At 47.4% G+C, this 10,871-nt stretch overlaps 1 non-coding gene across 1 annotated transcript; it reads right to left on the reverse strand.

Moving 5' to 3' along the window:
• Positions 1-1,721: 1,721 nt before the first annotated feature.
• On the reverse strand, positions 1,722-1,882 carry LOC123140201 (U1 spliceosomal RNA). The gene has a single exon (XR_006469853.1). It is a non-coding gene; the product is annotated as a U1 spliceosomal RNA (small nuclear RNA).
• Between the last annotated feature and the right edge of the window lie 8,989 nt (positions 1,883-10,871).

The raw sequence follows: 10,871 nt of genomic DNA on the forward strand, positions 1-10,871 counted from the left end.
ACCTTGTTCACCACCTTGGCCGACAAGGCAGATGAGATACAAGCCCGAGGTTTTGTGCTGACTCAAGCTAGTCCTTTGGCCCCGATGGGGAGCGGTTTCCGTCCCAACAACGTGAAAGCTGCGTCGTTCAGCAATATCCTGTTTCTGGATCAAGATGGCAAGAGGTTCGGAGTCCCGCAAGATTTCACGCCCTACATGACGAACAACAAGGTGTACTCCGTGTCTCGGATCAGCCCCAACGGCGGGTTCACCTATGGCGGGCCGTCTGAATGATGATGTTTGTTCACGGTCGATGGCCGGTGCTTTCGCTACATCTAACATTTGAGCTATGATAATACTTGCTTTGATGTCACATTTGCTTGCTTGTTATTTCATCTCGCAACGCTGGCCACTTCGAAGTGATACGCTTTCCCTTTGCCGGCTGCTAGTTTAAAAGCTGAATCAACTCTGACAAAGAAAAAAGCGATTGTTTCGAGTATATAGCAAATACACTCCGTGACATTTTTTTAATGGCATGAAACAATCCTTTCCATGCACTCGCCGTTGCTCTCCAGTGCAATATTGCTTGGCTGGGCCGATTTTTTTACAGGTCGTTTGTTCTTCATCCAAGAGTAGCAGTCATTTGTGTACTCAATTACCTGCGCCAACTGTAATCAATTTATTTGACTGGCAAGCTGCTCGGTGTCCACTAAGATAATTCACATATATTGGTGTTAATTCAGTTTAAATGATGATACTATCAATACAGGTGCGGTGAAGCGCTTACCAGCCTGGTCTCTTATTAATGCCACCATCAAGCTCTGAAGTCTTCAACCTACACATGTACTCCTTCCCTTCCTAAATATAAATATTTTAAGAGATTCCACTATAGCCTACATACGGAGCAAAATGAGTGAACTTATACTCTAAAAGGCATCTATATGCATTCAAATGTAGTCTCCGTTAATCATCCTAACCAAGATCGATTATTGGATTACAAAAATTATTTTTATTTCGAGTTTTATTCTCAGGTTCTATCTGAAGGGTTTGCGATCGTTGTGGAAATCCCATTCTCGCTGCGGGAATTATCTTGTTCGGAAGAAAAGGAAATTACCAAAGTTTCAGAATTTATGCTCTATTCATTCAATATTTCCCTTTTTAGAAGATAGTGGAATCTTAAAAAAGACTTATATTTAGGAACGGAGGGAGTGCATGTTATGTGCCTTCCAAAAAGCAGGTACGGTTGTGGTTGTTGAGGTGTTCACTCACAGCAGGGTGATCTGGTTAAGAGACATGCGTCAAGTAGGCAAAACATCTACCTGATCTGCCCTGTTTGATGTGCAGTCAGACTGAAAATGTTCGCCCTCTGAGCCTGAGCGCCATTCATAGTCTGGCTAAGTATTTCTGATTGCTTGGATAACACAAAATTTACATCGATTCAGAATCTGTGACGAGATGGTGCATTGATGACTGTAGTGTGGAAATAAAGTGAGCAACATCACTGGATCTGCCATGCTATGAACTATTTGGAGGATCGGGAATGACTTAAGCTTTGGCAAATTTACTTGGTCGAATTTGCGGTTGTAAAAAGTACATGTACATCATAACAGCGAACAAACACTGAATCAATCAAAGATCCAACGCCTAGGTAATGAACAGGAGAAACAACAAATATCCAGAACATTTTGTCAAACTGACCTTGCTAGAGAGCAAAAAGGGTCAAAACTTTATATTAAGAATTGGCAGAGGCTGCGCGAACGCGTAACCCCTCTACCATAAATTATGACGTTCACTCTCCCGCTTGGGGAGATGGTAAGCCAGCGCATCCACCAAGTGCAATGTGAACCACTAACCTAGGCCACAGCCCTTCTTGATCAGCCGTCAACCCCGTCCAGGTAAGTATGTTTCAAGATCGCACCATGCCTTGCTTATATAGCCTGTTCCCAGTCCATGACTCACGTTGTCAAGGTGGTACTAAACGAGAGCGCCGTGGTGCAGCCGCACGGTGCAAAGATAGTGAGCCTGATACTTCTATGGGCTTTCAGTGTTGAGGCCCACCTCTTTGCTTCAAAGAAGGTCGATTCCAAAAGGGCTGGGCGCATGCATCCAGTGCTAAAAAAAACATGCATCCAGCCATCTACGCATTCAAGAGCAATAGCATTTGACCCTAAAAGATGAGCAGTAGCATTTGAATGAAATTCGCAAAAAAGTGAAAAAAGAAGTTGCTACTGTTCATGAAATTGATTGATAAGAAAAAAGAGCAGTACTTCCTCCGTCTAGGTGTGTAAGTCATCTTACAAAAATCAAATAATTTCAAAACACTTAGACGCGGTGCATTAACTTCTATCTCGTTTCTTGTTTTTGACATATCAACCAATAAGAAATGAGGGGTGTGCATGCTTTTAATGACTTGAGACTATCAAACACGACATGCAGTGGTTAGTTCATTGCATGCAATACTATTAATTAGCAAATAAACATTAATGTCTCCCATTTTTTTCATCCTCCTTGGTCACGGTACACAACCTAAGATGACTTACTCACCTAGACGAAAGGAGTAGCATTTTCTTCATGTTGCCATATGTAAATCAATTAAATTGTATCACAGAGCGATAATCAGGGACGGACAGACTGCTACGATTTGACATGTCCAGGTTATATTCCTGAGAAAGGTGCCATAGTGCCAGGAACTGAACCGCGCCCCATTTCGACCCCCAATGGAGCCAAACAGACCATCAACCTAAAGGTTTTCAAGGTAAACTTAATGTAGTATCTTTATCTTGCAAGCTGTTACTCATGATGGATTTGTACAACATGCAATTCTAGGCCAAACAAATTTTACTTTTTTTTGGAATTTATTTAGGACAAAGCAACGGGAGACTGGCTTGTGCATTGTGGATTCGGGTCGAAGCCAAAGTTAATCGGGCGTTTCCCCAAGACCTTGTTCACCACCTTGGCCGACAAGGCAAACGAGATACAAGCCCGAGGTTTTGTGCTGACTCAAGCTAGTCCTTTGGCCCCGATGGGGAGCGGTTTCCGTCCTAGCAACGTGAAAGCTGCGTCCTTCAGCAATATCATGTTTCTGGATCAAGATGGCAAGAGGTTCGGAGCCCCGTAAGATTTCACACCCTACATGACAAACGACAAGGTGTACGCTGTGTCTCAGATCGGCCCCAACGGCGGGTTCACGTATGGCGGGCCGTCTGAATGATCACTACTAGAAAAAGGGCTATAGATGGGATTAACATTAATGGCGCACCAGACAAGCGGTGCGCCATTAGTATATACTAATGGCGCACCACCTTCTGATACGCCATTAGAGTTGAACCTACTAATGGCGCACCTGGCCCCAGGGGCGGAGCTACAGGGTGTCCAGGGTGGGCCGCGGCCCACCCTGGAACTTTGTGTCGGGCAGTATGATAGGATATTCGATCATGGGCTGGAGGAAAAAAAAGGCCTAGCAATAGCTTACTAACACTGGATGGTCGTCAGGAGCCCAACCTGGTCCCCGAGTCGATTCTCTGATCTACCTCTACGCGTTCCGATCCGCCTCCAGCCGCGAACAACTTGTTTCGCCGAGTCGCCGTCGCTCGTAGCCGTCGCCGGCCCCTCCAGCCAGCGCCAGGAGCCGCCACGTCCAGCGTCGCCCCGTCCCGCCCAACGAGCTCTTCGTCTCTCTGACGCTTTCCATGGACGATTCAGCACAGTGCTGTAGTGAATCGAGCTCCCACACCGGTCTTCCTCGGCTCCGGCAGAGCACCGCCCGATGAGTAGTGTGCCTTCGTCTTCCCCGGTTCCTCCCGCGGTCTTGGTGACCTAGGTCTGCTCCTGCACCTCCCATCCTCCCACCGGAGCCACAGCTAATTCTACATGATACAAATCAGGAAGGTTTGGATGTACTGTATGTACATGATGAAAACAACAATATGTTTTCCTTTCGCTTGTCCTTGGCACTGCTGAAAGAAAGTTGCACAATTGAAATATCTTGATATATTGGACCTCAAAGCTATAATCTAAATTTTGTGTTCAGAAACATGCAAATTGACTACATAATACAAATTTAAGTTTACTGATTATGAACTGAAAAAAATGCAAATTATTATTGTGGAGTTATTGAAGAATATAATGGAGAGGACCGGAGACATTGCTTCTCTTTTTTGGAGATATGCTTCTTTGAACTTCTCAAGGTATGTGCTATGTAACGTCTTTTATGCAAAACTGGAACTTAATTGAGAACTTACTGATTTAATTGTGCGTGCTATTGGTAAATTAGTTACCTCATTCACATGATTTTTTTTGTTGTCAATATTTTAGAGGTGGACCACCCTGCTGTCAAATCCTAGCTCCGCCACTGCCTGGCCCAAGGTGCGCCATTAGTATCAAAAAAAATTTAACTAGTGCACCTGTCCAAACATACTAATGGCGCATCCAGACTCAGTGCGCCATTACTAGTTGTAACTAGTAATGGCGCACCTGTCGGAAAGTGCGCCACTAATGTTGTTTTTTTTATTATATTTTTTATTCCTTTTTTGCAAAACTACTAATGGCGCACTGTAGGACGGTGCGCCATTATTATGTTTTTTTTTTGCAAAACTACTAATGGCGCACCATCAGGAGGTGCGCCATTAGTAACCTGGATTACTAATGGCGCATTTAGAGTTGGTGCGCCATTAGTAAGTGGGCAGCAACAAGATATTTTGGACAGTCTCTCCTACCCACACTCACTTTCTCCCCACTTCATTCTCTCCACCTCCTCCTTGTCTCGGGTGCCTCCTCTTTTTCACCTCATTTCCACCATAGATTCATTCAATTTAAGTGGTTAAATTACCTTGTTTTGATAGGTAAGTAAGGGGGGAAGCTATATTTATGTTGTTCTCCCTACAACAATGTGCACATGCAATTTTTATGGCATAGCTAGATCTATGTATGTTCGTAGTGTTGCATATGTTTGTGGTGTTGCATATGTGTTTGTGTTTGGAGGTGTACCGGTATTTGAAATGCGATAGTTGCCAATATTTTGCCGGAATGTTGATTCATTTCCGTTTCGGCGAGAATTTTGGCATTAAGCATTCTTTCTGGTCCTATTTTTAGGGAAAGTCATGCCAAAAATTTTCTTGGTTCTAAAATATCGTTTTGCTCTACCCCGCAGGCGACCATGGTCCGCATGATGACCGAAGGCATCGTGAATAGGTTTTTGAGGTCCGCGAAGGCCGAGATGCTTCAAAAGAACGAGACGGAGATAAGATGTCCGTGTCGAAGATGCAAGCTGAAGAGCCTTATTGCGGACCCGGATTCCGGGCAGGTGCGGGACCACCTGCTCTTGCATGGTTTCATGGATGGATATCGGTGGCAAGGTGATGAAGATGACTACGAAGTCGTCCATGGGGGCCGGGCAAGAAATGAGGAAGGGCAGCAAGACAACCACCGCGGCTCAGGCGGGCGAGAAGACGAAGAATCCCCAGGAGATGATCACGACGGTGATGCTGTACACAGTCATCATGTAGAAGATGCAGGACATGATGATGAGGAAGATGCCGGAGCAGACGACGGGCATGATCATGAAGATGATGATGCCGGCGGAGCAGACGACGCTGGACCATCGATGGGCTGGGTGCAGGACCCTCATATTCAAGAGCTGCTTCTCAAGCAGACGGATAACGCAAGAGCTGCCGCCCGAGAGAAAGCCAAGATGGATCAACTTGAGTTAGACGCGGTTACTCCATTGTATGAAGGATGCAGGCCCGAGGATACCCGCCTGAAAGTAACGCTCATGGCTCTGGAGATGAAGGTAAAACACAAAATGACCGACGCATGCTTCGACGAGAACATGTCATTCTGGCACAAACGTCTTCCCAAGGGGAACAAGTGCCCGACCAGTTTGGAGGAGGCGAAGAAAATCATGTGTCCTCTGGATTTACCGCACGTGAAATACCATGTGTGCATGAACAATTGCATCATTTATCGGGACGAGCACGCGGAGTCTACCATATGTCCGGTGTGCGGCGTCACTTGATACAAGAAGAGGAAGAAAGCTCCTCGAAAAGTGGTGTGGTACTTTCCGATCACTCCTAGTCTGCAGCGGTATTTCGCGGACCCTAAGGTAGCAAAGCTCCTGCGTTGGCACGCGGATAGGGAGGAGAAGAAGCGAGAAGATGACGCAAATGATCCGGAGATAGATAAAAAGACAAGATGCTGAGTCACCCTAAGGATGCGAGCCAGTGGCAAGCGTTGAACTTCGAAGACCCAGAATTTGGGAACAATCCAAGGAACATCGTGCTGGGCGCGAGCACCGATGGAGTCAATCCGTTTGGCAGCCAGAGAAGCACACATAGCACCTGGCCTGTGTTTGTGTGGATGTACAACCTTCCCCCTGGTTGTGCATGAAGAGGAAGTACATTCACATGAGTATGCTAATTGAAGGGCCGAAACAACCAGGGAACGACATCAATCTGTATCTAGGGCTGCTGAAAGAGGAGCTTGACACGCTGTGGAAAACGCCAGCCAATACATGGGACGCCGCAGAAAAAGAATATTTCCCTATGAGAGCCGCACTGCTCACGACGGTGCACGACTATCTCGGTTACGGATATCTCGTGGGGCAGGTAGTCCACGGATTTTCTGGATGCGTAAGGTGCATGGATGACACAACGTATCGCCAGCTAGATAGAGATCCCGGGTCTTCGAAAACCGTGTTCATGGGACATCGAAGGTGGCTTCGCAACGATGACCCGTGGAGGAAACGCAAGGATCTGTTCGATGGTGAAACCGAACCCCGAAAACGCCCGTGTACGAGGAGCGGCAAGGAAATAGACAAGCTGTTGAAAAATTGGAAAGACTGCCCACTGCCGGGAAAGAAGCAAAAGGTGCCAGAGCCGGGAAAGAAGCGAAAGGCGCCAGAGCCGCTGCTGAAGGTATAGAAAACGAGGTCTGTTTTCTGGGACTTGCCGTACTGGAAGATCCACCGTGTGCCTCACAGCCTTGATGTCATGCATATCACGAAGAACGTGTGCGAGAGTCTGCTTGGTACCCTGCTCAACGTGCTAGAGAGGACCAAAGATGGGCCGAAAGCAAGGGCAGACTTGAAATCAATGGGCATCAGGCAGGAGCTTCACGCTAATGATGATGATGATGATGATGATGATGATGATGAGGCGAAGCAGGACACAGTAAGTCGTCGCAAAGGCAAAAAGGCCAAGAAGACCGGAAATGACTACCCTCCCGCGTGCTTCACTCTAAGTCAGGAGGAGATCGAGCAGTTTTTCACCTGCCTCCTAGGAGTAAAACTTCCTTACGGTTACGCGGGGAAGATAAGCAGATACCTAGACCCAGCGAAGCAGAAGTTCAGTGGGATGAAGTCTCACGACTGTCACGTGCTGATGATGCAGATACTTCCAGTTGCAATCCGTGGGATCATGGACGAGCACGTCCGTGAAATGCTATTTGGCCTATGCAACTTTTTCGACGTCATCTCTCGGAAGTCGATTGGCGTGAGGCAACTCAGAAGGCTACAGGAAGAGATCGTGGTGATACTATGCGAGCTTGAGATGTACTTCCCGCCCGCATTCTTCGACGTTATGGTGCATCTGCTGGTCCATATAGTGGAGGATATCATCCAACTTGGGCCGACGTTCCTGCACAACATGATGCCGTTCGAAAGGATGAATGGTGTCATCAAAGGATACATTCGCAACATGTCACGTCTAGAGGGAAGTATAGCCAGGGGCTTTCTGACCGAAGAGTGCATCTCCTACTGCATGAATTATCTAGGCATTGAGAACCCCGTTGGTCTGCCCGTCAACAGGCACCTCGGCAGGCTCGCTGGATGGGGTCACCGTGAGGGTCGCCACGAAATGCATGTCGACTTAGAGGGTCGACTCGCCGACTTTGAAAGAGCAAACCTAGTCGCGCTACAACACATAGACGTGGTCGATTCTTGGGTGGTAGAGCACAAAACCTTTATTAAGAAGACGTACAATGACCGAGGCCAACAGAGGACGGACGGAGATATAATCAAAGAGCACAACTCATGTTTCACGCGTTGGTTCAAGCAGAAGCTTCTGTCGTACCCTTTACATGAGGATTCTTCCGCGGAAGAACAACTCATATTCGCCTTGTCACAGGGCGAAGGCACAACCTGATGACCTATGAGGCATACGATATCAACGGCTACACATTCTACACCGAGGCCAAGGACATGAAGAGCGATGGTTATCAGAACTCCGGAGTAATGATGGAATCCTACACCGGTAATGACAAGGACAGATACTACGGAAGGATCAAGGAGATCTGGGAGCTGAGCTACGCTGGAGAGAAGGTCCCGATGTTCCGTGTCAGATGGGCGAAGAGCGTCCTAAAAGAAGACTGGTATTTCACCACCATGGTTATACCCGAAGCCAAATCCAAGACCGCGGGCGCAAACGTCACCGCAAAAAATGAGCCATGGGTACTGGCTTCCCAAGTTGACCAATGCTTCTTCATTACCGACCCGTCAAAGCCCAGTCGTGTTGTCGTGAGGAGAGGCAAAAGGAAGATCATCGGAATGAATGGAGTAGCCAATGAGCAAGACTTCGACAAGTATGGCGACCCGAGGATCAAACATGACGACGATGATGAAGTAGCAGCATACACCACAAGAAGAAGCAGGACCACCCTACCTAAAGGACGTCCGTTCCACAGAAGAACTCCATTTGTGAAAAAAGGGCAAGAAGACTGTGAATAGATAGCTAGCTAAGATCGATTGTATTTAAATCGTAGCCTTCATTTCTCGATTGTATTTCATGGGCACTTTTTGAACTATCATGAATATTTTTAAATTTCATGGACACTTGATCTCGATCCCCCTCCATCTCGATCGCTATCCCACCTCGCCAGATCCGGTCCCCCTCGCCGCCGAGCACCCCCTAGTCCACCGGCCGCCGCTGCCGACCCCCCGCACCCTCGATTCCCCTACTCAACCGCCGCCGCCGACCCCCCGCACCCCTCCCCTACTCAACCGCCGCCGCCGACCCCCCGCACCCCCCGCACCCTCTCCTGCTCCACCGACATTACTGTTTGATGATATTTAAAAAAATTATTACTGTCTTATAAAAAAATATTACTGTTATGATTTAAACAAGTTTGAACATATTTAAACACAAATAAGTATCAAACAGCATTTTAAATGCAAAAAAAAATTGTGGAGCCTGGGAATCGAACCCAGGACCTCCTGGTGTGAGAACTGGCTGCTGACCAGTCGAGCTAGTAGAGGGAGCTTGATGTGGATCAGGTCAGGTGGAAGATAACCTGTTGGCTCGAGCAGAAATCAAAAAAAAATACTAATGGCGCACCAGGGCGAGGTGCGCCATTAGTATGGATGTACTTATGGCGCATCGAGGTGTGGTGCGCCATTAGTATTGTGCCGCCCCCATACATACTTCCTCCCCGGCCCAAACCTATCCCCTCTCTCTCCCTCGCCCTCGCCCTTGATCCCCTTCCCCTCTCCTCTCCCGACGCCGCTACCCCGCCGCCTCGACGCCGCCCCGACGCCGCCTCGACGCCTCGACGCCCGCCTCGCTCCTCCTCCGGCGCCTCTCCGCCCAGCCCAAGCCCAAGGCCGCTCTGCCTCCACCTCCTCCGCCTCCGCCGTCGGACGAGGGCGCCACAGCGTGGGCCCGTCGCGCGGCCGCGCTCTCGCTGCTGGGGCTCACCGGCGCCGTCGCCTTCAGCGACCTTATCGTCCGCAGCAAAGGAGCCCCTCCACCGCCCGCAGCCAAGGAGTCGAGTCGACCGCCACCGAGGAGCCGCGTCGCCAACCGCCAGCGTGGAGTCGACCATCGCCGAATAACCCTGTCGTACTTCCTCAAGATCCAGGGCGCTGTAGGTAAGATTCAGGCCGATATGGTCACTCCTCTGCTTCTCTGACTACCGGTAGTGCCACCTGAAGCTTCGATCCAACGCAGGGTGACGCTGTCTGCAACCAAGGAGCCACCTAGCCCTCTACATCAAGAAGTTCTCCTTCCCTTTGTCTTGCTTCGCCCCCAAATCCAGCCCCTGCAGGTAAGCGTGAAAATAGATCCCTTTTTTCTTTTCCACTTCATATGTTATTTCTGGTTTCCCCGTGAATGTGATTGCCCATTAAATCTTGTTGGCTCAACGATGAACTAAACAAGATCATGTCAGTTCGTTTGAGATTGGAGATTTCACAGTGCTAACCATCCATCTCTCATGTTATAATTAGGGTAAATTAAGTATTTAGTTGATTTCTGGATAGACTGAAGTATATATATTTTACTAACCAGTGTTATGTGCTATGTTATTATATGTTTATGTAATTCTTCTAGTCCCATCTACATTGTTTATTCACATAGCTATATTGCAACTCTTTGTTCTTGATTAGCACCTTCAAGTTATTTTAATGTTGTTTTTGTTGCTGTTGATTTGGGATGTGTTCTTAATCGCAACTTTGATTAGAGCACTTGGTGTTCAGTAGTTAATCCCTTGTGTACTGCCTCTTGCACGCTCCAAAAGCTATGTAGGCTAATTCAATTTAAATTTTGTACTTGGGACTGAGTACATCATCTTACTATGGCCTCTGATGATTAAAAAAATATGATGATTACTTAGGCTGCGTTTGGCTACTCAGTATTTTTGGAGTTTTAAAAGAATACCATGGTTTTTGAAAAAATCCCAGTTTTAAATACTTTGACGTGTTTGGTTTTGACAAATACTTTAGTTTTACAAACCGTGGTATATCTAAAACCATGGTTTTTTTGCTGTATCTAAAAAAGAGGTCTCAACCTCTTTTTTGTAAACTGAGAAACACTTGCTCGAGTCCATGTTCTTCCGGTCCTCCTCACCCATCTCTTCCGCAGCCACAAAATTAAGATTACCACCTAGGAAGCTTGACTACTCTG

This window comes from Triticum aestivum, chromosome 6B (genome assembly GCF_018294505.1).
Source record: "Triticum aestivum cultivar Chinese Spring chromosome 6B, IWGSC CS RefSeq v2.1, whole genome shotgun sequence".
Classification (NCBI taxonomy): domain Eukaryota; kingdom Viridiplantae; phylum Streptophyta; class Magnoliopsida; order Poales; family Poaceae; genus Triticum; species Triticum aestivum.